The sequence below is a fragment of the Aegilops tauschii genome, chromosome 1, assembly GCF_002575655.3.
Source record: "Aegilops tauschii subsp. strangulata cultivar AL8/78 chromosome 1, Aet v6.0, whole genome shotgun sequence".
NCBI classification, from domain to species: Eukaryota; Viridiplantae; Streptophyta; class Magnoliopsida; order Poales; family Poaceae; genus Aegilops; species Aegilops tauschii.
Genome location: NC_053035.3, coordinates 288,377,235 through 288,404,730, shown reverse-complemented (window position 1 = coordinate 288,404,730; position 27,496 = coordinate 288,377,235).

Below are 27,496 nucleotides of genomic sequence, written 5' to 3'. Positions count from 1 at the left end.
GCTCTTCGCCTCTTCGGGAAGTCGAGCAATAATGGTACTGCAGTATATATCGTTCTAGCTATATGAAACCGAATGAATTGCTGCACGTCCACCACGTGGGCGAGGGTCGAGGGGCGAGGGAGAGTGCGTACTATTACGTCCCTTTCAATATGGACTACATACGAAGCAAAATGAGTGAATCTACACTCTAAAATACATCTATATACGTCAGTATTTGGAGTATGTACTAGTAGTTCATATTGAAATCTACTAGAGGACATATATTCCAAACAATATGATAATCTCTCTAACCAAGGTAGGGACGAGGAGTAAACGGAGGGAGTAGTAAAAATTTCTCCTCATCCTGCGAGCCACCGCGCGCATGGGCGAGGGAGCGGGCGTAAGGCGTACTAGTAAGTAGTAAGCAAGCTGCACCTCATCCTGCGAGCCACCACACCTGTGGGTGGGGGAGACGGCGTACTAAGAAAGCTTCTCCTCGTTCTGCGAGTTGACGGGACACATCAAAAGTACTCCAGTGTATAGAGCCTTGCCTCTAAGGTAGGCCCCACATGGTTTGCCTCTTTTTTAACATAACGCGTCAAGTCGTAATTTGTTTGTTCACCCGTGGTAGACGATCCTCCATCAAGTGGACAACCAATACACGTGTCAAATTACCATGTGGGCTGCCTTTTCGTACAGAAATGAGCTCCACCGTTTACCCGCGCGTGTGTGGTTGGGAAAGAGACAGGAGTACGTGCACCTCTTTTCTTCGTGCACGTTCCCCACCTACGTGGGTGTGTGTAAGAGAGATACGAACCTAGACATATGGCGTGTGCGTTCGTGAGTGTTTTTTGTTTTAGGGGGGGTGGTGGTGATTTCGTGAATGTATTTGTGGGAATATGTGTCGATGACATCTCAAACAAAATTTTGCATGCAATGTGTGTGAAATAGAGGCATATCCATATCATATAGAGAGGGACAGAGGGGGCGATCCATGACAAGAGAGGGAGGGGTCATAGATATCGATAGAGTCGAAGAGAGGATCAAGTGGGTGGGTGCGAGATGGATGAAGAGAGCCATCGAAATTGTGTGTGTGCAAGTCAAAGATATAGGGCGACTGACCTACCAAAACGTCAAAGGGCACAGGGCAAGTTTGTGTGTGGCAGGGAGACATGACTAGAGCGCTTGATGTATCGGTGTGTGTGTGTGTGGGGGGGGGGGTTGGGGGGGAGGGGGAGGCAGAGGCCTAACTAAAGAGGTAGAACAACTCGTATATGTGTTGAGAAGGAAAGACCCAGCTATGTCTTGAGGGAGATGGGTCGACATCCATACATAACTGAAGGACAGGAAATAGGTTGGGACAGAGAGAGAGAGAGAGAGAGAGAGAGAGGGAGGGAGAGGGGTAGAGTGCTGGATGGGTGATGGAGTTGCTTCTCGAAGATGGTTTGAGAGGCCTACTAGACAAACTGAGGGTAGAACTGCAATATTATCAATAATAGTGGGGATGTGTTTCTGTGTGTGCCTGTGCGTGATAGATCTGTCGGGACGCATGCATGGATTATGAAGGGGAACCATGTGTTTGCTAAGCAAACCTAACTAGATCGGTAGATCAATTGTTGTTTGTCGGAGGAAGGGAGAGACATAACTAATGAGGTAGATCGATCGACGCGTGGGGAAAAACGAGTTATAATTAAGGACCTAGCTAGCTATATGTATAGTGGGAGATCGGTCGGTGTACATCCATTTCTTAGAGGCAAAAATAAGGCCCTGCGAGACGGATAGACAGAGAGAATGGAGCTAGGAGGTGGTGCGAGAGGACGAGCTACTAGCTAGATAGGGGGAGGAGTGTGCAGTTGTGAGATCGATGAAAAGAGGGGCGAGAGTTTACACGTGTGTGGGACCGTATGAGAGACACGAGGCATGGACACGGAAAGGAGGAGATGGAAGGTGCGTGTGTATGTATGTTGTAGGCAGACGCTGGAGAGGTTTATCGATCGGTGTGTGTCGGAAAGGAGTTGTGGAGACTGTGGGAGAACGACCTAAAGAAAAAAATGAATGTGCGCGATGGATAGAATGCTGAGGGAGGGGGAGGGCGAGGAGGGCGTGTGCATGCATGAGAGAAAGTTAGTGCTAGCTACAAAGGTTAGAGGATTGTGTGGGTGTAAGAGACTAACAAAGATCATAATTTGATATGAAAGTGGATTCATATATTTGAATAGGAGATCATAGTGTTATAAACATATGCATGCATGAATATAGCGGTGATACACGTGCTGTGGTTTTGCACATGTTATACCATAATGTGATAATGCATGGCGTTTGCAACTCATACCTAAATGTCGAACAATCTAAACCATACTATATATCGAACAATCTCACATTTTATTTGAATTTGGGATCATGTGTGGCATTTGCAGCTTACAACTAAATATCAAACAATCTAAACAATACTATATATCGAACAATCTCACATTTTATTTGAATTTGTGGTAATGTGTGGTGTTTGCAACTCACATCTAAATACTTGTAGGCGTAGGGGGCGGGGCACCATACATTATGTGATAAACACATTATACATATGAGACATGGTTTAGATTATGCAGATCTAGCTAGAGCTTGATATGTACTGTGATTTGAAATCAACATAAAGTGGATTCAAAAAATCGAGTTCGAGTTCATATAGTACACATAGTTCACATCTAACTCGAGAGTAATCATGTGGTGTGCTGTGACGATAATACACAAACATTGGCTTAACTTGACAATAATGATGATTGTAGATCTTATTAAAATAGAGAAACGAATTCAAATGGTTTGACTTCACAACAATCATCATTGTAGATCTTATTCAAATAGAGAAACGAATTCAAATTTAGTTCATATTGAAGCAGTAGTATATACGTTTGGAATGCACTAAAACGTTCATTTGAGTAGCAGGTTGCATGCATTATACACGTAACGAAATATTTTAATTGAACATAACATGAATTCAAAGTTTTGAATGACATTTGTAGTGCGAATTGATTTGGTACAGTACACGGGACTAGACTCTCTTGTGTGCTGCGAATTGATTTCTTTTTGTTTTTTCGTCAACGGAAGTGCGAATTGATTTGGTACAGTACATGTTGGGCTTGTCCGGAAATTTCAACCCGTGCCTTGTTACCCTGAAATATTTAAGATATATCTTCGTCTCGTTGTGCTCCGACAACTCCCTCCATCTCAACCCGCGCCTTGCTATTCCAAAATTACAACGCGCGCGAAAACTCCCACCTCCTGTGAAATCCCGACACGCGAAATGCCCATGATACCCCTGAACCGAAAGAACCGCCTCGCACAAATCGATGGGGGTAATTTCGTAACTTACCCCACATTTCGGACAAGCGCGTCCCTAAGCCATGGTTCCCCACTCCCATCCCATCCGCCCACCCATTCGTACACCGAGGCCGCGAAAACCCGCGACGCCCCACACGCTCCTCCGTCCGCCACCCAGCCGGAGCCTCTTCCCCGACGATGTTGTCCACAACAACACCTCGACGTCCCTCATCGACCGTACCAGATGAGGATCCGTCGTCGATCTCGTCGTCCCGCCGGTTCAGCCACCCCGTCCTCCACCTCCAAGGAGCAGCCTCGACGTTCCCCTCGTCTTTTGCGCCACCTCCATTCCCACACAGCTGTCTTCACCTGCACCACCGGAAGAGCATCATCATCACCATTTCCTCGGATGAAGCTGAGGTCTAATCGGCGCCACCAAAGAGGTTGTACACTAATCGCAGCATTTTCTTCTTGATTCGATCTCACAGTGCTGCCAACGCTCGGTCCCGAGCCGACATGGTGCGGCTCCATCCACGGCGGCGTTGCCGGCCACTTCCTCCACGGCGTCGCTCCCTCGGTGGGGACGTCCACATCAGTAGGAGCTGCTGCTGCTTTAGCTCTCGCTCGTGCTGCTGCTTTGCTCTTGCTCTCGGTCCCCTGCTTGGTCCGCTCTTGCTATTGCTCTTGCTCTTGCTCGCGCTACTGCTCTCCTCTTGCTCTTGCTTGCGATGCTGCTCCGATTTAGCTACACTTCAGTCGACTGAATCGCTGGAGTTAAGGAAGAACCAGCCCCAGCGGGGAGGGGGGCTCGCCGGAGAGGTACCCCAGTATCTATCTTAGGGTTCAGGGTGGGGGCGGTGGTGGGGCGGTGGCGTGGGGAATGCCGGAGAAAAAGCTCGGCAGGGGGGGCCTAGAGGGATGGCCGGGGCAGCGGCGAACCAGCGGTGGGGAGTAGTTTCGGGGCGGGCGGGGCGGCGCACCGCCGGCCGCGGGCAGCGGAGGGCGGCGGTTTGGTCGGTGGTGGCTGGCGGCTCAAGGGGGTGGAGGTTGAAGTTGCACTGCAGGCCCTTGATTTTGTATCCAACGGCTGGAAAATCGACTGCCCAGAGATGAAAAATTCAGTCGACCAGCTCTCGCACGTGCTGCTGCTGCTACTGCTTTTCTGCTACTAGCTAGTGCGTTCAGTTTTGACACTAAAATTCAGTTTCGACAGCAAAATTCAGTTTCGATAGTTAAGTTTAGTTTCGACAGTTAAATTCAGTTTCGATAGTTAAGTTCAGAGATGAGTGGCTGATGTATTTTACATCTAGCACTTTGTGGTTATGTATTTTACGTCATCTATTGGAGATGCTATTAGAATTCCACTCAGGTTAACGTTGTCTCTCCTGTCCTGCTTCAGCCTCTGCGTCGTACAACTCACCGGAGCTGCTCCAACGACGAAACCCTCCATCACAGCGGAGCAGTACCCCGGGCTCCATCTCAAGATGCCTAAGATCTTCTTCCCCACCTCCGACAGCTAAGTCAGCCGGATCATCCTCACCGACCAACCCAATCACGCTGAGATCGACATGGCTTCGCCAAAGAGGTTGTACACTCGTTGCATCTCTTTTTTACTCTACATGTTATATATATTGTCCACTGAGCACACGCAGTAACGTGAAATACGATTAGTTTCTCCTACTATATGACAAGCAGCGAGGTACCAGGCAACTTAGCTATCCATGATGGACTCTCTTGAACGCCATCATTATTTATCTCTGCGTGTTTGAGCTGTGCATTTGTCGATGGGCCTGGGAGTTGAGCTAGTACGGCAGTGGCCTGGGTCCAAAGTAGTAGAAGTAGGCAAGTAGCACAAAAACATTTTTTGAGTGTAGCTTTTCCTTGCTCAAGCCTGCCTACTAGAATCGCCAGTGCTTGAAAGGAAAAGTGAAGGATAAACATAGGAATTGGAAAGTTTCCTATGGTACTACTATTCATGCATTTGGTTCAAAGGAATGGAGCAAAGGAAAACTGTAAGATTTGTTCCTTTAGTGTCTCCTTGAAAGAAAAACCGTACGGATTTTAATTTCCACTTGTCCTCCTTTTCAAATTCCTATTCATGAAGGACAAGACTAAGAGATAGTAGCATAATAGCATTATAACCGTACATTTTCTTGTGGTTTGACTTAATCTCACCATGCTTCTTTGCATCCTGTGATCTTCCAATTCTTGTGAACCAAACACCCAGATTGGCAGAAATCCTGTGTTTTTAAATTCTCGGTTTTGCACGTGCATTCCTATCCTATTACTGTGTATTTCCTATCCCTGCGTTGTTAGAATCCTCCAATTCAAACGAGCCCTTACAGAATTACTTCTCTTACAGATAGTTGTCAAAGAAAACCTTGTGTGGTTTGGCCCGCTCCTGCTGCGCCGTCGTCTACCCAAGCTCAGCTGCTCCAACGACAGAAGGGTCCAGCACAGCTGGGATCCGGCCTCCAGACTGTCTTTCGCCGCCTCAGATCTTCTTCCCCGCCGCTGGCAGCCATGACAACTGCATTACCATCATCAACCGAGCAGATGACCTCGAGGACTACACGGGTCCGCAAGAGAGGTCGCACTCTTTCGTGTCTGCTTACGTTATGCATCGCTTAATATTACATTCTACTTTATCGTCCTGTTCATCGATTAGACTCAGCTCCAAACTAATGGTCAAACTTGAGTTTTTAAATGGTTGTGGGGTACATATCAGGGCCGCAATCAATAGTATCTATCTACTATCTGGTCAATCTCTGGTGTCTACTACGAGTTTCATGTTGGGTGGGAAACAAACAGTAAAGAAGCCATTATCTGTATTTTTAACTGAAGCCATTATCTGCCTACTATCATTGGTTTTGGGTCTATCCACAGGTTGCTACCATCACTCTGGATTTCTGCATGCACTCCTTACATAATCTCACTATGTTTTATTCCCATGCATGTTAGTTATTGTACACAATGGAACTGAACATGTAGAGCAAAAGAGACGAGCCTTGTGTGGCAATAAAATTTCATGCAGACGTCGCTCCATGGTAGGCGCAAAGGCAACCCCCCTCCACCCATTTCGGATTGTAATCGAGAGGAAGATATCTGTTCTGAGGGGGATTCAGAAGGAGAAGACCATTCCTATTTACCCCCTGAGGTCTTCGCTCTAACTTGGCATGCTGATGTTGGTTATATCATGCATATGATGCCTTGCATCACTTATTTATACATCAAATATGTCAACTGCTTAGTTTAGACATGCTTTGTGTGAATGCCATCTGTTTAGTTTATTCATCATTTATGTGAATTATGCAACGCCATCTTGTTTAGCCAGGCATCATATATGTGAATTATGCAACACCATCTTATTTATACATCTTAGTTTAGACGTGCTTATTTCTTATTCGAGTGTAAAGAAGTAGACGTTGCTTCCTCGCATCTAGTCTCATGTCTAGCCTCTATTCTATCAACAAGAGCACTAGTCTCATCTCTAGCCTCTATGCTAGTTAAAAGTTCTAGAACATCTACTAAATTGCGCTCTATCAATATATCGATGTACTCTTCTTCCAAATACCAAAACTTGCATCCATTCTACACAATAAAATTTTAAGTTAGCACAACTAGTCTAATCCGAGAGCACAACCGAAGCTAAAGTAGCACATACCCCATTAGTTGAGCACTTGATGAACACCCATCCGGGATGTTCCGGCATTGTAGACACGCGGCGCAAGACCTTCTTTGGGCATAAGTCGCACGTAATGAGTGGCAACGGTGCGCCGACGAGCTTTTGGGCCAGCACCGAGCCCGGCCGACCGCCATTCATGTATCTGCCGGCGGACCACTGAGGGTGTAGATCCTAGCGGCTAGAGGAGGAGTCAGTACCTGCTGGCGGCCTTGCGGCCTTGCCGGGGCCTTCCGGCCCGATGCCCGGCCAGTCCATGGCGCGACGCGGCCTCCCACAGCCGGGCGAGCTCAAGCCTGATCGGATCCGCTCCAAATCCGGCCGCCGGGTGTGCAAAACACGTAGCCGTGGTTGGGTAGCTCCGGGGCGTCGAGGGAAAGGCGGTTGAGCGAGCGCGCGTCCGAGCTGCACGCGCTGGAGTTGGCCTAGCGGCATGGCGGACCAACCGTGTGGGGGTGCAAAGTGGCTTCGCTCGTGTGGGGGACGGAAGCCATCCCGCGCGGGCGCTAGGTCTGACAGGACGGCCTTGTCATCAGTGTGTGACCTCTGTGGCAACCGTCCGCTCCCCACTAGCCTCTTCGTTGACAAGTGGTCCCGTTCCAACATGTCAGTGAGACGACGACGAGTCCTTTTGTACAATTTTCGAACGGACTTCTATGTAGGCCGGGGCACCTCTTCGTGTACCGTGGCAACCGTCCATCGACTCTTCGCCTTTCCCTCTCGATTTGGAACCGCTGTCGCACGCTCTTCCTCCCTCCTCCATTTTCCTTCACCCTTCCTTCTGCCATTGTTCGATCATCTTCTCCATGGAGGGAACAGGCCGGAAACGACCCCGTTGAAAGGATCGATATAGTTGACTAGAGGGGGGTGGGTGAATAGGCAACTAACAATTTTTAGCTTTACTTTACCAATTTAAACTTTGCATCAAAGTAGGTTATCTAGATATGCAACTAGGTGAGTAACCTATATGATGCAACAACAACAAGCAAACAAGCAAGCAAGGGATACAACACAATATAAGCTTGCACAAGTAAAGGTAAGAGATAACCAACAGTGGAGCTAGTGGAGACGAGGATGTGTTACCGAAGTTCCTTCCCTTTGAGAGGAAGTACGTCTCCGTTGGAGCGGTGTGGAGGCACAATGCTCCCCAAGAAGCCACTAGGACCACCGTATTCTCCTCACGCCCTCACACAATGCGAGATGTTGTGATTCCACTATTGGTGCCCTTGGAGGCGGCGAACGAACCTTTACAAACAAGGTTGGGGCAATCTCCACAACTTAATTGGAGGTTCCCAATGACACCACGAAGCTTCACCACAATGGACTATGGCTCCGCGGTGACCTCAACCGTCTAGGGTGCTCAAACACCTAGGAGAAACAAGATCCGCAAGGGATTAGTGGGGGGAATCAAATTTCTCTGGGTGGAAGTGTAGATCGAGGCCTTCTCAACCAATCCCTAGAGAATCAACAAGTTTGATTGGCTAGGGAGAGAGATCGGGCGAAAATGGAGTTTAGAGCAACAATGGAGCTTTTTGAGATGGAAGAGGTGGTCAACTCGGAGAAGAAGACTCCCCTTATATAGTGATAGGACAAATCCAACCGTTATCCACTTACCCAGCCCGCGACATGAGGTACTACCGCAAGGGCCTGCGGTACTACCGAGGGGGACTGCGGTACTACCGCTTGCGCGGCAGGAGCTAGACCAGCCATGTTGCGTTGAAGCAGAGAGTGGTAGAACCGCCGGAGCGGTAGTACTGCTCCCCCTTGCGGTACTACCGCAAGGCAGGGTTTGTCTGACCTGGGAAGGCACGGACGAATAAAAATACGTTCGTGGCTACTTCCGCTGAGTTACGATCTGTGCAAAAAACCGACACGGTACTACCGCATCCCGGGGGCGGTACTACTGCGTAGGGCGTGGATGTAAAAAATTGCATCCGCTCCTTCTTCCACTCGTGCTGCTGTACCTGGCTCGAGGCCACGGTACTACCGCACCCGGGGAGCGGTAGTACCGCAAGGGTCTGCGGTACTACCGCGTCCCTGGCCGGTACTACGGTGGGCCTCTGCGGTACTGAGCAGTACTACCGCATGCCACAACACAACAACCACTAGGAAGCCTTCATTTTGCAGAGACACGGACAAACGGTGGTGGCTCCAAAGAGCCAAATGAAAGGTGGTGCGAAAGGAACAGACGTGTACATGATGATTCCACCCAAACCTTTCCAAAGCAGACCCCCTCGTAATAGTACGGCTTTCCTACGACTCAAGTCAACGAAAAGAAACGTAGAGGAATGCCTTCTTCGATATGTTCCGAGGGGCACCGAATCGTCTTGTGCCTAGACATCATATATATGAAATGCTCACTACACACGATTAGTCCGCAAAAGCATTGTCATCAATCACGAAAACCACATAGGGACAAATATGCCCTTACAATCTCCCCCTTTTTGGTGGATTGATGACAATATAGGATTTGCACATAAAGGTATACAATGATCATGAGCAAACCCAACATCTATAAAATATAGACAGGCTCCCCCTATGTGACGCCCCCGATTCAATCGTACACTAATCATGCATGCAAATGTGTACGATCAAGATCAGGGACTCACGGGAAGATATCACAACACAACTCTACAACATAAATAAGTCATACAAGCATCATAATACAAGCCAGGGGCCTCGAGGGCTCGAATACAAGTGCTCGATCATAGACGAGTCAGCGGAGGCAACAATATTTGAGTACAGACATAAGTTAAACAAGTTGCCTTAAGAAGGCTAGCACAAAAGTAGCAACGATCGAAAAGGCAAGGCCTCCTGCCTGGGACCTCCTAACTACTCCTCGAAGCCGAACTCCATGTAGAATCATCCTCGGGATCTCTAGCTCCTGGACTCCAGCATCTGGTTGCGACAACCAGGTATAGAAAGGGGAAAAGAGGGAGAAAAGCAACCGTGAGTACTCATCCAAAGTACTCGCAAGCAAGGAGCTACACTACATATGCATGGGTATATGTGTAAGGGCCATATCGGTGGACTGAACTGCAGAATGCCAAAATAAGAGGGGGATAGCTAATCTTGTCGAAGACTACGCTTCTGGCCACCTCCATCTTGCTGCATGTAGAAGAGAGTAGATGGTAAGTTCACCAAGTAGCATCGCATAGCATAATCCTACCCGGCGATCCCCTCCTCGTCGCCCTGTTAGAGAGCGATCACCGGGTTATATCTGGCACTTGGAAGGGTGTGTTTTATTAAGTATCCAGTTCTAGTTGTCATAAGGTCAAGGTACAACTCCGGGTCGTCCTTTTACCGAGGGACACGGCTATTCGAATAGATAAATTTCCCTGCAGGGGTGCACCACATAACCCAACACGCCCGATCCCATTTGGCCGGACACACTTTTCTGGGTCATGCCCGGCCTCGGAAGATGAACACGTCGCAGCCCCACCTAGGCTCAACAGAGAGGTCAGCACGCCGGTCTAAATCCTATGCGCGCAGGGGTCTGGGCCCATCGCCCATTGCACACCTGCACGTTGCGAGGGCGGCCGGAAGAAGACCTAGCCTAGCAGGCGTTCCAGTCCAATCCGGCGCGCGCCGCTCCGTCGCTGACATCAAGAAGAGCTTCGGCTGATACCACGACGTCGAGTGCCCATAACTGTTCCCGCGTAGCTGGTTAGTGTGTATAGACCAAATGGCCAGACTCAGATCAAATACCAAGAACTCGTTAAGCGTGTTATTTTGAAGTAACCGCAACGCCGTCCAGGGCCAGGCCCACCTCTCGCCTAGGTGGTCCCAACCTGCCATGTCGCTCCGCCACAAAGATCCACTTGCGGGTACTCCTACGAGCCGACCCGACTTTAGTCACCACAGGTGTCATGTATAGATTATATAAGTATATACCCGTGATCACCGCCCAAGTGATCACGGCCCGATAGTATAGCACAGCAGACGAACAAGAATGTAGGGCCACTGATGGAAAACTAGCATCCTATACTAAGCATGTAGGATTGCAGGTAAAGGTAACAACAGTAGTAGCAAGGACAGACTATGCATCAGGATAGGATTAACGGAAAGCAGTAACATGCTACACTACTCTAATGCAAGAAGTATAGAGAAGAATAGGCGATATCTGGTGATCAAGGGGGGCTTGCCTGGTTGCTCTGGCAAGTAGGAGGGGTCATCAACTCCATAGTCGAACTGGGCAGCAGCAGCGTCGGTCTCGTAGTCTACCGGAGAGAAGAGGGGGAAGAAACAGTAAATACAATGCAAACATAAGCATGACGATGCGTGACATGACAATGAGCGGTGCTAGGTGTGCCCTAACACGGCAGTAGGTGGTACCGGCGAAGGGGGGGAACATCCGGGAAAGTATTCCCGATGTTTCGCATTTTCGGATAGATGAAACGGAGGCGGAAAGTTGCGAGTTCGATATGTTAGGGATGTGTGGCAGACGAACGGGCTGCGTATCCGGATTCGTCTCGTCGTTCTAAGCAACTTTCATGTAGAAAGTATTTTTATCCGAGATATGGATTATTTTATATGATTTTCTAAAAATTTAATCATTTTAGGATTTATTTAATCATTTTAAATCAACATTATCCAGAATAGTAGAAGATGACGTCAGCATGACATCATGCTGACGTCAGCAGTCAACTACGTGTGGGTCCCCCATGTCACACACTGCTTAGTTTAATTAGGGTTTAGCTAATTAATTCTGTTTAATTAAATTAACTAATTAATTAGATTAATTTAAACATGATTAATTAACTTAATTAATTAACTAATTAATTAATTAACTAATTAATAATTAATTAATTTTATTAATTACATTTTCATTTCTTTTTTTATTTTCGATTTAGGGGTGTGGGGCCCCTACGTCAGTGGCCCAGGGGCATCGGGCCCCACCCGGCAGTGGCCCAGGAGGCCGACCGGGGCGAGCGCGTGGTAACGGACGTGGGCGCCCGTCGGGGCTGACCCTAGCGCGGCGGGCAGAGCACCGGGGCGCCGGATCGGGGCGCCGACCGGCCGGGGCCGCGGTTGGCGGCGACGGCGAGCGAACGGCGGGCGTGACGACGAGGCCAGGCGGGGTCAAGAGCACAGAGAGGCCGGGCCAGGCCACGGTGAGAGTGGGGCCGGCAGCGGGCGGGCGCCGGAGCGGGGAGAGCAGGGGATGAGGCGAGGCCCGGGCGGCGCGGGGCTGCAGTGGCTGCGCCGCACGAGGCAGGAGGTAGCAGCGGGGCGAGCGCGTGTGGGCTGGACGGCGGGCACGGTGACGGTGCTCGGCAAGCGTCACGGCGAAGCGGGGACAGGGATGGCGGCGTTCGAGCGAGGCGCGTGCGCGCGGACGAGGCAAAAGGGGCAGTGGCCGCGGGCAAGTGCGGCGACGCGCGGGCGGAGCGTGGTGACCGCGGGGTGAGGGAGAGGGGCGGTCGCGGTCCTCACCGCGGTTGTAGGGAACGGGGCAGTGGGGGTCGGGGTGGTAGTCGAGGACGACGGCGACGGAGGAGGCAGACTGGTGGGGAGGAGGAGGCAGGCCGGCGAGGGCGAGGCGGCGTCGGGCGGCGAGCGGCGGCCTCCTCCTCTCGATCCCGATCCAATCGGGGGAGAGGGGGGAAGATATTTTCGGGGGGGGGGGGTGTCGGTGGGTGAGTGGGGGGGAGTGGGTGGTTAAGCAGGGGGCAGGGTGGGCCGGCGGGTGGCCTGGTTGCTTGGCCCAGTTGGGCCTGTGATCAGCTGGGCCGAAGCCCAGGGGGGCTTTTCTTTTGTTTTGTTTTCACTTTTTCTTTCTTTTACTTATTTTCTTTTCTGTTTTAAATCATTTTAAATTATCTAGGCATTTTATAAAAATGTGTTTATTACACCATATTTACTTATGCAAAATATGGCACCTCCCGAACATTTTTGTTTTAAAATTTTGAAAAACTTTTATTGTTGACATTAATTTGAATTCGAATTTTCAAACGGTTTGACCTAACGGTAGATTAGCAAAGTAACCGTGGTGACGTGGCACCATTAGCGTGGGATTACCGTAGCTTGATTATCCGGGCGTTACAAAACTCCTCCACTACAAGAAATCTCGTCCCGAGATTTAGGAGGTAGAAGGAAACAGTGCGGGGTATTCATCACGCAGGCGATCCTCGCGTTCCCAAGTGGCTTCATCTGCAGAATGGTGCGACCACTGGACTTTGAGGAACTTGATCGCCTTCTGACGTGTGCGGTGTTCAGATTGGTCGAGAATGCGGACCGGATGCTCTTTATAGGAGAGGTCCTGCTGCAATTCGAGCACTTCATGATCCACTGCTCGGATTGGGTCCTTGAAGCAACGGCGGAGCTGTGACACATGGAACACATCGTGAACCTGAGAAAGGTTCGGCGGAAGCTCCAGTTGGTATGCCACTTTTCCACGCCTTTCGAGAATAGTGAATGGGCCAATATATCGAGGAGCTAGTTTGCCCTTGATTCCGAAGCGGTGAGCACCCTTCATTGGTGTGACTCGAAGATAAGCCTTTTCGCCAGGTTGATAGACCATGTCTTTATGGTGATGGTCATACTGACTCTTCTGACGTGACTGAGCAGTCTTGAGATTCTCACGAATAATGCGGACTTGTTCTTCGGCATGTTGGATAATATCCGGACCGAAGAGTGGACGTTCCCCAGTTTCTGACCAGTTCAAAGGGGTTCGGCACTTTCGTCCATATAACACTTCGAAGGGGGCCATCTTCAGACTAGCTTGATAGCTATTATTATAAGAGAACTCAGCATACGGGAGAGATTCCTCCCATCTCTTGCCGAAGGAAATAACACAAGCTCGAAGCATGTCTTCGAGAACTTGGTTGAGGCGTTCAACTTGCCCTTGCGACCGAGGATGAAACGCAGTACTGAATGACAGATGAGTTCCCATAGCTTCTTGGAAACTTGCCCAGAATCTTGAAGTGAATAAGCTGCCACGGTCTGAGCTGATAACCAATGGAATACCGTGGAGTGAAACAATCCTGGACATATAGAGCATTGCCAGCTGACTAGCAGTGATCGTTTCTTTGACCGCCAGAAAATGTGCAACTTTGGAAAGCCGGTCAATGACGACAAGAATAGCATCATTACCTTTCTGTGATTTGGGAAATCCAGTGACGAAGTCCATCTCAACAAGGTCCCATTTCCATTCAGGAATAGAGATAGGTTGCAGAGTTCCAGCAGGCCTTTGATGTTCTGCTTTGATACGACGGCAAACGTCACACTCAGCAACATAATGAGCAATGTCTTGCTTCATATTAGACCACCAGAATCTCTGACGGATGTCTTGGTACATCTTTGTACTAACAGGATGGATACATAGAGGCGTATCATGAGCTTCTTTCATAACTTCCTGAGTCATATCCAGGTTTTTCTCTACACATGGCACCACTAGGCGGCCCTTGAAGTACAAAGTGCCATCTTCAGCAATAGTGAAGAATGAGGGCTTTCCTTCTGCAAGGTAGCGCTTAATCTTGTGGGCTTCAGAGTCGTATCCCTGTATTCTCTTGATGGAGTCCAAGAGATCTGGTTCGATGGCCAGGGTATTGAGGGAACCCTGGGAAACAACACGGAGGTTCATCTTGCGAAACTCCTTAGGAGGGGGAGCGAGTGCACCCGGAGGAACAATATGGAGGTTCAGCTTCCTGAATTCTTCAACAAGCGAGGGCTGAACTTTGTGAACCTGGAGGTGGTTGCAGTAAGACTTGCAGCTCAAGGCATCAGCCATTACATTAGCCTTGCCTGGCGTATAGGAAATACCCAAGTCAAAGTCTGCAACAAGCTCCATCCATCTCTGCTGACGGAGGTTCAGGTCTGGCTGAGTAAATAGATACTTCAGACTTTGGTGGTCAGTGAAGATCTTGCAACGATTACCGAGAAGGTAATGTCGCCACTGCTTCAGCGCTTGAATGACAGCAGCAAGTTTGAGGTCGTGAACTGGGTAGTTCTCTTCGTGAGGGCGCAATTTCCGAGAGGCATAAGCAATCACTTTGCGGTCTTGCATTAGGACACAGCCTAATCCTTGACGGGAAGCGTCGTAGTAAATGACGAAGTCCTTAGTATCAGGTGGAGCTAGAACTGGGGCAGAAGTCAACTTGTCTTTGAGTGCCTGGAAACTTTCCTGACATTTGTCTGTCCATTGGAACTTGACGCCCTTATGCAACAGGTTAGTCAGAGGCCTGGCGATCTTGGAGAAGTTCTCGACGAATCGACGGCAATAGCTGGCGAGACCGAGAAAACTTCTGACTTGCTTAACGTTCTTGGGAGGAGTCCAATCAAGGATAGCCTGGACTCGTTCAGGGTTGACGGCAATACCATCCTTAGAGATGACATGCCAAGATAGGTTACTTTGGGTAGCCAGAATTCACATTTGGAGAACTTGGCATATAGTTGATGCTCTCGTAGCTTTTCCAGCACAAGCCGAAGATGTTCAGCATGTTCCTCTTCGTTCTTGGAAAATACCAGGATATCATCCAAATAAACCACGACGAACTTGTCGAGGTAATCCATGAATATATAGTTCATCAGACGAGAGAAGGTGGCTGGAGCATTGGTTAAACCGAAAGACATGACGGTGTACTCGTATGAACCATATCGAGTCACGAAGGCGGTCTTTGGGATATCCTCTTCGCGAACACGGATCTGGTGGTAACCCAACATCAAGTCGAGCTTAGAGAACACTGATGAACCCGCCAGTTGATCATACAGATCATTGATCCAAGGAAGAGGATATTTATTCTGAATGGTAGCTTGGTTTATAGGACGTAGTCTTGAACTAATCGGTTTGTCCCATCCTTCTTCTTGACAAAGAGAGAAGGTGCTCCCCAAGGAGAGCAACTTGGGTGAATGAATCCTTTGCGAAGAGATTTGTCGATTTCCTCCTTAAGATCTAGGAGTTCATGCGGCGGCATCTTGTAGGGTCGCTTGGCTATAGGAGTGGTACCTGGTTTCAAGTCGATGATGAATTCGACAGCTCTAGCAGGGGGAATCCCTGGATGTTCTTCAGGAAAGACGGCGAGGAATTCACGCACGACGGGAATGTTTTCAATGCCCTTGAGTGGCGCAGCGTTCAATGCATTCAATGCATAGAGCCTTGCCTCGGCATTTTGCACCAGATGAGCTTGGTAAGTAACTATTTCATCTGAAGGGTGTAGCAGATGGACGGTCTTAGTGGTGCAAATGATTGAAGCAGTATGCGCTTTTAACCAATTCATTCCCAGAATGAGATCAATGCTACAAGACTTCAGTGCGACAGGAGAGACGAGAAATTCCAGTCCTTCGATTTCAACGGGGACGTCGTTGCAAATCATGGAGGTTCGACATTGGCCCGCAGGGGTGTGTACTAATAGTGAAGCATTCATGTCTTCGCTTTTAATGCCATGCATGAATGCAAAATCTTCTGACATGAATGAATGTGATGCACCTGTATCAAATAAAACGGATGCTGGTACTGAATTTACGAGGAGTGTACCCATCACAGTAGCAGGCTGGTCTTGAGCTTCATTGAGATCAACGTGGTTGGCATGAACACGACCATAAGACTTGGCCTTGTTGCTGCGGGGCTGGTTGCTTCCATGGCCAGTTGCTGGAAGGGCCAGTTGATTCTGGTTCTGGTTGCATTCTCTAGCACGGTGTCCTGGTTGACCACACCTGAAGCACAAGCCATTATTGGGAGTGGGAACAGGAGCTTGGGGTGGTGGAGCTGGAAGTCTTGACTGCCTAGATGGTGGTGGAGGCAGACGAGGTGCAGCATAGGTCTGCCTTGGGGCAGATGCATTTGGACGGTACATGCTGTTCGGGATCCATATCTTACGCTTCTATGAGGGCGGGCCCGAAGATGAGCCCGTGTCACGGTTGCGCCTGTGAGAGCTCTGGTATTCCTGCAGACCAGTTTCGACATTGATGGCCTTGTTCACCAAGGTGGCGAAATCAGCAAAGTCATGCACTAGAAGTGCAAGCTTGATGTCAGCTTGAAGGCCATCATGGAACTTCTCCTGTCTGCGTGCATCAGTTGCAATGTCCTCTTCAGCATAGCGAGACAAGACCAGAAACTCCCGCTGATAAGCTTCAACAGTTTTGTTGCCTTGGGTGAGGTTGCGGAACTCACACTTCTTCCGGTCCATGACTCCCTGAGGAATAAAGCGGGCACGGAAAGCAGCTTGGAAGTCTGGCCAGGTGATGATTGTTCCAGCTGGCAGAGTACGTCTGTGGCTGTCCCACCATTGAGCTGCAGGTCCCTTCAGGAAGAAGGAAGCAAAGGTGACATAGCTGGCAGGGGCTACATCGACAGACTCCATCTCATAGGTGATGTCACGGAACCAGTCATCAGCATCCAGAGGCTGAATTGAGCTGCGGTACACAGTTGGATTGAGGCGCATGAAATCCTGCAGAGTTACTGGGGTTGGCTGCTGGTCCATATTGGGGCGAGGAAACTGAGCCATCATATTTTCCATGAATTGGCGGTTCAGTTCGAATTGTTGGATCATACCAGCCATGTACTCAGGTGGTGGTGGGGCATTGCCACCACTACCACGACCACCTGGTCTAACCATCCTGCTAATATATAACAGGGGTAGTTCAGCATTGAGAAATTTGCAAAGACAAGAATCATTCATGATGAAACATGCATAATGAAAGGAGCATGATAGCTACTACATAGTAGTCGGCATAACTTACAAAAGGGGTCATGCATAGAGTTCAGTACACAGAGTTCGGTACACAGAGTTTAGTACTTAGACTAAAACAACATAGGCGGCACAGAGGCTCGCGGCGAATGCATCTAACACTAATAAGAAAGCCTACATCAGTCGCGGCGAATGGAGGTAGGTGTAGCCTGAAAGCTGGTAGTGTCGCATCGGGAACTCCACGTCAGCAACCTAGGGTCCGCGAATACTCTGGTGCAGAACCTGATGCTCAGGTGGCAGAAGAGGTCCAAGTGCAGGAGAGTGGCCTCCCACATCTGGCCAGCCGACACCCTGGGGCATCACAGTCCTGGCTGGGTAGATCGCAGAACGGGGCAGCTCCCTAGATCGGACACAGGGGTGCAGCAGCGTCAGAGCACGGTAAAGGTGCTGACTGGTGGTGTACAACTCGTGGCGAAGAGCTCGGTTAGCTCGATCCAGCCCATCAGCATGCAGAACCAGGTTCTGATGGTAGAAGGGCTCTCAGGTGACAGTGGAGTAGGCAGCAGTATAGTATCCCTCCGCACCAACATCAGATGCGATAGCAATGTGCCTAAAAGGGGAGGTGTCCAACTCCCGATACTCTCCACGAAGACGTGTCAGAGCAGCATAACCAGCATCGTGGACAGCCATATCGATGGTCACTCCAACACCATGAGCGGTGTGCAGCATAGTAGTGGAGTCATACTCCCGCGAGTAGAGGTGGACGATGGCACGGTACTGCTCCAGGTTAAAGTCCTGCTACTCCTCGTATACGGTGTACTCAGGGTGCCAGCGATAACCCAGATAGGTCATCATCTCAGCTAGCACAGCAGGTGATCCCGAGGCACCAATGGCCGTCGTGTGGCGCACGACCTGCCTCGTGGGTTCCATCTGAAAGCAAAGATGTTTCAAAGGAGTCAAATGACAGTGTGTGAATTGTTCAAGATACTATTCTAAGAAATAACTATGGCTTATCCAACTTTAGGGTGAATGCGGTCACAGGATCCTAGTGTTAGAGTTAGTAAATTCATTTAACCCGAGTAGAAGAGAGTTCAGAGTCCCAGAGTAAAGGTCGAGGAGTAAAAGATCCTAGTACTACCCAATGGCGACGTGGGCCCATAAGACACACAACCATGTTAGTAAAAGTTTTGTAATGTCTAGACTCGACTTCGGCCAAGGAGTGTGGAAAGGGGGATTCCTACAGGCAGTCGGCTCTGATACCAACTTGTGACGCCCCCGATTCAATCGTACACTAATCATGCACGCAAATGTGTATGATCAAGATCAGGGACTCACGGGAAGATATCACAACACAACTCTACAACATAAATAAGTCATACAAGCATCATAATACAAGCCAGGGGCCTCGAGGGCTCGAATACAAGTGCTCGATCATAGACGAGTCAGCGGAGGCAACAATATTTGAGTACAGGCATAAGTTAAACAAGTTGCCTTAAGAAGGCTAGCACAAAAGTAGCAACGATCGAAAAGGCAAGGCCTCCTGCCTGGGACCTCCTAACTACTCCTCGAAGCCGAACTCCATGTAGAATCATCCTCGGGATCTCTAGCTCCTGGACTCCAGCATCTGGTTGCGACAACCAGGTATAGAAAGGGGAAAAGAGGGAGAAAAGCAACCGTGAGTACTCATCCAAAGTACTCGCAAGCAAGGAGCTACACTACATATGCATGGGTACATGTGTAAAGGGCCATATCGGTGGACTGAACTGCAGAATGCCAGAATAAGAGGGGGATAGCTAATCTTGTCGAAGACTACGCTTCTGGCCACCTCCATCTTGCTGCATGTAGAAGAGAGTAGATGGTAAGTTCACCAAGTAGCATCGCATAGCATAATCCTACCCGGCGATCCCCTCCTCGTCGCCCTGTTAGAGAGCGATCACCGGGTTATATCTGGCACTTGGAAGGGTGTGTTTTATTAAGTATCCAGTTCTAGTTGTCATAAGGTCAAGGTACAACTCCAGGTCGTCCTTTTACCGAGGGACACGGCTATTCGAATAGATAAACTTCCCTGCAGGGGTGCACCACATAACCCAACACGCTCGATCCCATTTGGCCGGACACCCTTTTCTGGGTCATGCCCGGCCTCGGAAGATGAACACGTCGCAGCCCCACCTAGGCTCAACAGAGAGGTCAGCACGCCAGTCTAAATCCTATGCGCGCAGGGGTCTAAGCCCATCGCCCATTGCACACCTGCACGTTGCGAGGGCGGCCGGAAGCAGACCTAGCCTAGCAGGCGTTCCAGTCCAATCCGGCGCGCGCCGCTCCGTCGCTGACGTCAAGAAGAGCTTCGGCTGATACCACGACGTCGAGTGCCCATAACTGTTCCCGCGTAGCTGGTTAGTGCGTATAGACCAAATGGCCAGACTCAGTTCAAATACCAAGAACTCGTTAAGCGTGTTATTTTGAAGTAAGCGCGAACGCCGTCCAGGGCCAGGCCCACCTCTCGCCTAGGTGGTCCCAACCTGCCCTGTCGCTCTACCACAAAGATCCACTTGCGGGTACTCCTACGAGCCGACCCGACTTTAGTCACCACAGGTGTCATGTATAGATTATATAAGTATATACCCGTGGTCACCGCCCAAGTGATCACGGCCCGATAGTATAGCACAGCAGACGGACAAGAATGTAGGGCCACTGATGGAAAACTAGCATCCTATACTAAGCATGTAGGATTGCAGGTAAAGGTAACAACAGTAGTAGCAAGGACAGGCTATGCATCAGGATAGGATTAACGGTAGGCAGTAACATGCTACACTACTCTAATGCAAGAAGTATAGAGAAGAATGGGCGATATCTGGTGATCAAGGGGGGCTTGCCTGGTTGCTCTGGCAAGTAGGAGGGGTCATCAACTCCGTAGTCGAACTGGGCAGTAGCAGCGTCGGTCTCGTAGTCTACCGGAGAGAAGAGGGGGAAGAAACAGTAAATACAATGCAAACATAAGCATGACGATGCATGACATGACAATGAGCGGTGCTAGGTGTGCCCTAACGCGGCAGTAGGTGGTACCGACGAAGGGGAGGAACATCCGGGAAAGTATTCCCGATGTTTCGCATTTTCGGACAGATGAAACGGAGGGGGAAAGTTCCGAGTTTTATATGTTAGGGATGTGTGGCGGACGAACGGGCTGTGTATCCGGATTCGTCTCGTCGTTCTGAGCAACTTTCATGTAGAAAGTATTTTCATCCGAGATACGGATTATTTTATATGATTTTCTAAAGATTTAATCATTTTAGGATTTATTTAATCATTTTAAATCAACATTATACAGAATAGTAAAAGATGACGTCAGCATGACATCATGCTGACGTTAGCAGTCAACTGTGCAGTTGACTGGGTCAACTACGTGTGGGTCCCGCATGTCATACACTGCTTAGTTTAATTAGGGTTTAGCTAATTAATTCTGTTTAATTAAATTAACTAATTAATTAGATTAATTTAAACAGAATTAATTAACTTAATTAATTAACTAATTAATTAATTAACTAATTAATAATTTTATTAATTACATTTTCATTTCTTTTTTTATTTTTGTTTTAGGGGTGTGGGGCCCCTACGTCAGTGGCCCAGGGGCATCGGGCCCCACCCGGTAGTGGCCCAGGAGGCTGACCGGGGCGGGCGCATGGTAACGGGTGTGGGCGCCCGTCGGGGCTGACCCTAGCGCGGCGGGCAGAGCCCCGGGGCGCCGACCGGCCGGGGCCGCGGTTGGCGGCGACGGCGAGCGAACGGCGGGCGTGACGACGAGGCCAGGCGGGGTCGAGAGCACAGAGAGGTCGGGCCAGGCCACGGTGGGAGCGGGGCCGGCAGCGGGCGGGCGCCGGAGCCGGGAGAGTAGGGGATGAGGCGAGGCCCGGGCGGCGCGGGGCTGCAGTGGCGGCGCCGCACGAGGCAGGAGGTAGCAGCGGGGCGAGCACGTGCGGGGTGGACGGCGTGCGCGGTGACGGTGCTCGGCAAGCGTCACGGCGAAGCGGGGACAAGGACGGCGGGCGCGGTGACGGCGCTCGGCAAGCGTCATGGCGAAGCGGGGACAGGGACGGCGGTGTTCGGGCGAGGCGCGTGCGCGCGGACGAGGCAAAAGGGGCAGTGGCCGCGGGCAAGTGCGGGCGCTCACGGGCGGAGCGCGGTGACCGCGGGGTGAGGTAGAGGGGCGGTCGCGGTCCTCACCGCGGTTGTAGGGAATGGGGCAGTGGGGGTTGTGGTGGTGGTCGAGGACGACGGCGACGGAGGAGGCAGGCCGATGGGGAGGAGGAGGCAGGCCGGCGAGGGCGAGGCGGCGTCGGTGTTCGGGCGGCGAGCGGCGGCCTCCTCCTCTTGATCCCGATCCAATCGGGGGAGAGGGGGGAAGATATTTTCGAGGGGGGGAGTGTCGGTGGGTGAGTGGGGGGAGTGGGTGGTTAAGCAGGGGGCAGGGTGGGCCGGTGGGTGGCCTGGTTGCTTGGCCCAGTTGGGCTTTTCTTTGTTTTTCTTTTGTTTTGTTTTGTTTTCACTTTTTCTTTCTTTTACTTATTTTCTTTTCTGTTTTAAATCATTTTAAATTATCTAGGCATTTTATAAAAATGTGTTTATTACACCATATTTACTTATGCAAAATATGGCACCTCCCGAACATTTTTGTTTTAAATTTTTGAAAAACTTTTATTGTTGACATTAATTTGAATTCGAATTTTCAAACGGTTTGACCTAACGGTAGATTAGCAAAGTAACCGTGGTGACATGGCACCATTAGCGTGGGATTACTGTAGTTGATTATCCGGGCGTTACACCCTAGATGTGTGCACTGTATGGATATGCTTTGGACTGGATGGCACACATACTAGGATCACCATTCCCCCTATATTTTAGAGACGTGGCAAACTTTGCTAAAATGAAAGGATAGTAAGCATAGAGGCAAGGTCAGATAAGTGAGCGTGAAGATAGGGGCACAATATAACATGATCTCACAATGTACTAAACATACTAGATAATAAGATAAGCTAGAGTGCATATGTCTCACACCATAAGAAAGTAGTCTCCTGGTAGCACACAAGCACAAACACAATCCAAAGCACGAAGGTTCAACGAAGCGAAAGCACGAAAGCAACAAGACTCAACACGCAAATCCCGACTGAACACGCAAATCCTACACTCTCTCCCCCTTTGGCATCGAGACACCAAAAAGGCAGAGAGGGCACCTATGACACAGGTGGTAGCTTGCATTGCAGGATCATCCATCAACCTCCTCATCGGTGTCCGCAGTGGGAATATACTCCTCCTCGGACTCAGACCACTTGTAGCCCTGCTTCGCCATCCAGGCAGCCACAGGAGTGATTTCCTTCTCTGACCCGCTCTAAACCAGCTCGCCAAAAGTCCTTAGGATCCTCTTGTCGCGCCGGCGACTCTCCTTCTGAGCAACGTGAGTCCTGTACTGTCCCTTAGCCTACATGCAGAAAAGAGTCTTCATCTTGTCCTTGAGCTTCTTAGCCCAAGATGGCTCAAAATACGGAGGAGCGGACCCCTCAGCACGATCAACAGCCACCTCCTCCTCAGCCTCTTCCTCATCAACCTCCATCTGTGCAGCCTCAGCCCTGGTAGTGGTATTGGCCCACTTGTTCTTCTGACTAGCTTGATGGGCTCATGACGAATCTAGTTTGGAGCAAGAAACTCTCCTTGGGGAAAGAGCTTCTCCCAAGTCTGCCAGATCAAGAGCTGCAGGTATGATCCATAGATAGGCACTTTGCGAGTGAAGACCGCAAACCGGAGCTCACACCACATAATGTGAGAGACATCAAGAATTCCAGGAACTTGGACACGGGCCTTCTCACAAAGAAGTATCATATCAACGAGATAAGCATGCACCTTTTCCTTGTCACCAATGGGAGGAAAGAGGGTGTTGCGGAAGATCCGGTACATGACATCAAGGTAGGAGTTGAGCACCCAAGACTTCTAGTTGTTGAGTAGTTTCTTCTCCACATAGTAGGGCTGAAGCTTGCTCTTGTTTGCGGACTCTGAGTTGGCATGAGGGCGGGCACCAACGGGCACATTGAGCCCCTCATCAAGAACATGCAACATATCCATGAACTCCTTCCATGCAGCAGTCAACCTCTTCCCATTGGTCATCCAAATCATGGTCCTTGCCTCGTCCGGTTGGAAGTGGACAGAGGCAAAGAATTGAGCCACGATCTCGGGGTCAAAGTCCTTGTGGAATGAGATGAAATCTTCAATGCCAAACTGCTCCACCGCATCTAGTGCCTCACCAAAGTAAGCCCGGTCCTTCCTCATATGAGTCAAGTCAATCCACTGAACTGGAACATAGATGTTCTGCTTGGACTTAATCACATCGAGATAGATGAGATTCTGCTGCTTGGTCCAGAAGGGATCATTGCCTCGGACATTCTCACGATGTTTCACATAAGGGGTTGATCCGCCTCCGCATGATTAACTCAGAGAGAGGGATCTCATCCATGCCCAATGATGGTTCCTTGAACTTCTTAGCTGTGGTCTTGACACTGCGTTGTTGGTCACTGGAGCCCTCTGGTGCCTCTTGATTGCGAAGCCGCTTGGAGCTCGTGTCGCGGCTGGGATTTGAGCGACGGACATTGGAGCCACCACCTATGACACACAACACAAGAACACACGAGAGAAACGAGAAGGATCAATGCAAGGACCACAGCCAAAACAAACGAAACACGTAGAAATAAGATTGGGTAGTCGCCACAAGGTAGGTTCGAGGTCAACGGTAGTACCTCACCACTAAGCGGAAGTAAATTTTTTACTGCGGCTCTAGACGCGGTAGTACCGCGCCGGGATGGCACGGTAATACCGCGCCTAGAGCGGTAGTACCGTTCCAGAGGAGCGGTAGTACCGCACAAGGCAGATGCGGCCGGACCGGTAGTACCGCACGGGAGGTGCAGTAGTACCGCTCGGAATCAAATTCGGCACGAAGCGGATCTAGGCACATCCGCAACTTTGGATCGGTACTACGGTTGATCAAAAATACCGTGTGGCAACATACCAAATAGCATCTCTACTGCACTACTACTCTCCTACATCCTTCTCTTGCAAAGATTTGGCCTAAAATCTTAAGAACAACATGCATCTCCCCAAAACCTAGAAGCAAAACTACGCAGCAAAGAGAGAGGGATTTGGGGAGAAACCTTGTTCCATGGCAAGAGGGCGAGGTGGGGATCGATCCCATCGGTCGGAATACGAGGAGAGCGGCCGGAGATGGAGATCCGGCGAGGTCCCCCGACACCGTTCGTGTGCAGGAGAGAGAGAGACGAAGTAGGGAAACTGAGCTGAATGGGTATGGGGGAGTTGGAACTCCCCCTGCCCGCTCTTGACCCCCACCCGCTCGCGACGATGCGGTAGTTCCGCGGGTCATCGCGCTAGTACCGCACGTTGGGCGGTAGTACCGCTCTCCAGCGGCAGTAAAAAATTACTGCCGTGCTGATAGCGGTAGTACCGTGGCTTGCCACGGTAGTACCGTAAACCCAAGAAAGTGCACATTTCGACAAAAAGGAGAAACACGGCCTTTGCACAGCAACCTTCGAGCGTCCGGAGACGCGAACGCAAACACACACGAGGCAACTCAAACACATACACGGCACAACAAGAAGGAAACAAGGCAACAAGGAACAAACACAAACCAAAACCTCTCTAGAGGAGAGGGCGGTGGCCGAAGCCACCTATGTTTGAGTCGATTGGTATGGAACCGCGAAGAATTATCCTTGGGCCCATGACCAAGACTCGTCTTTGAAGCACAAGTACCATAAAAATGGCTGATGTGAAAGAGTTGATCAATTTATGCATAATGGGGGAGGGAGAGTTCATTGAGAGAAGAACACTCCCCCTATATCCATGCCTACATCTAAACAAGACATCGAGATTAGTATGGTGGGGTGTGCAAGGGTTCAAGCCACATTGTTCGAATCAATGATATTTAGCTCATGCCTTAACTCGCGAAATCTTGCTTCATCCAAGGGCTTCATGAAGATATCTGCAAGGTTATCATGAGTGTTGACATAGTTGAGCTCGATCTCCCCCCGCCTAATATGATCCTGGATGAAGTGATACCGAATCTCAAAATGCTCCGTCTTGAAGAGTTGCACCGGGTTGAGAGAAATCTTGATGGCACTTTCATTGTCACACCAAAGAGGCACTTTTTCACAAATGACACAGTAATCCTTTAAAGTTTGCCTCATCCATAGAAGTTGTGCACAACAACTATCGGTGGCCACATACTCCGCTTCGGTGGACGAGAGAGACACACAACTTTGCTTCTTAGAAGACCAACTCACCAAAGAGCAACCAAGGAATTGGCACCCTCCGGAAGTTGACTTCCTATCCACTTTGTCTCCCGCCCAATCGGAGTCCGAATAGCCCACAAGGTTGAAATTTTCTCCTCTTGGGTACCATAAGCCAAAGTTTGGGGTATGAGCCAAATATCGAAAGATTCGCTTGACCGCCACATAGTGGCTTTCCTTAGGTGCGGCTTGAAACCGTGCACAAATTCCCACACTCAACATGATATCCGGTCTAGCTGCACAAAGGTAAAGGAAGGAGCCAATCATGGAGCGATATACCTTTTGATCCACCGCTTTACCATTGGGATCTATGTCAAGTTGGCATTTGACGGGCATTGGAGTGGAAGCCGGCTTGACATTACTTGGCTTGAATCTCTTGAGCATGTCTTGAGTGTATTTGTCTTGGTTGATGAAGGTTCCCTCTCTTCTTTGCTTGACTTCGAACCCGAGAAAGAACTTCAACTCTCCCATCATGGACTTCTTGAACGTAGTCGATACCCTCGACTTGGGAGTAGCCTTGTGCTACCAAACGAGCTTTGTTGCGAATGATAATTCCATGAGCATCTTGCTTGTTCTTGAATATCCACTTGGTTCCAATGACATTATGATTCCCCGTTGGCCTTGGCACCAATCTCCACACCTTGTTGTGCTCTAAGTTGTTGAGTTCTTCATGCATGGCATTAAGCCAATCCGGATCCTCGAGCGCCTCATAGACCTTTTGGGGTTCAACACAAGAAGCAAACGCGTGATGTTCACAATAGTTTGCTAATTGTCTACGAGTGCTTACCCCCTTTCTTAAGCTTCCAAGCACATTCGTCATGAGATGATCTTTGGTAGTGAGCTTGGATGCAATCTTAGTGGCACGACGCTCCAATTCCTCCTCAGGAGTGAGATGAGGTGTGGAAACTTGATCATCTAGAGCGTCGTCTTGAGCTTGTTCTTGATCTTGAACTTGCTCGGTGGTGAGAACTTGACCTTGGGCATCACTTGGTGGTTCACCACCATCTTGAGGTTGATCTTGTTCATTTGGTTGAGGGCCTTCACTTTGTTCTTCGGAAGCGTGTGGGTCTTGGGTTGGTGATGGTTCCACTTGAGTGTAACATTGTCCTTCTCCTTCGGCCACAAGGGGTTCCTCAATGGGTAGGATGTGACCAACACCCATTCTTCTTATGGCTTGGGGAGGAATTTCATCACCTACATCACAAGTACCACTTTGCTCCACCTGGGAGCCGTTATTATCATCAAACTCCACGTTACATGTCTCCTCAATAAGTCCCGTGGACTTATTGAGGACACGGTAAGCATGGGAGTTTGTAGCATAACCAACCTCATGAGCTCTAGCCTCAAATTTAGACAAACGAACACCTTTCTTGAGAATGAAACACTTACACCCGAACACCCGGAAGTACTTGAGGTTGAGCTTGTTACCGGTGAGTATCTCATATGGAGTCTTGTTCAAGCCTTTGCAGAGATAGAGCCGATTGGATGCATGACACGTGGTGTTGATGGCTTCGGCCCAAAAGTTGTATGGAGACTTGAAGTCCGCCATCATGGTCCTT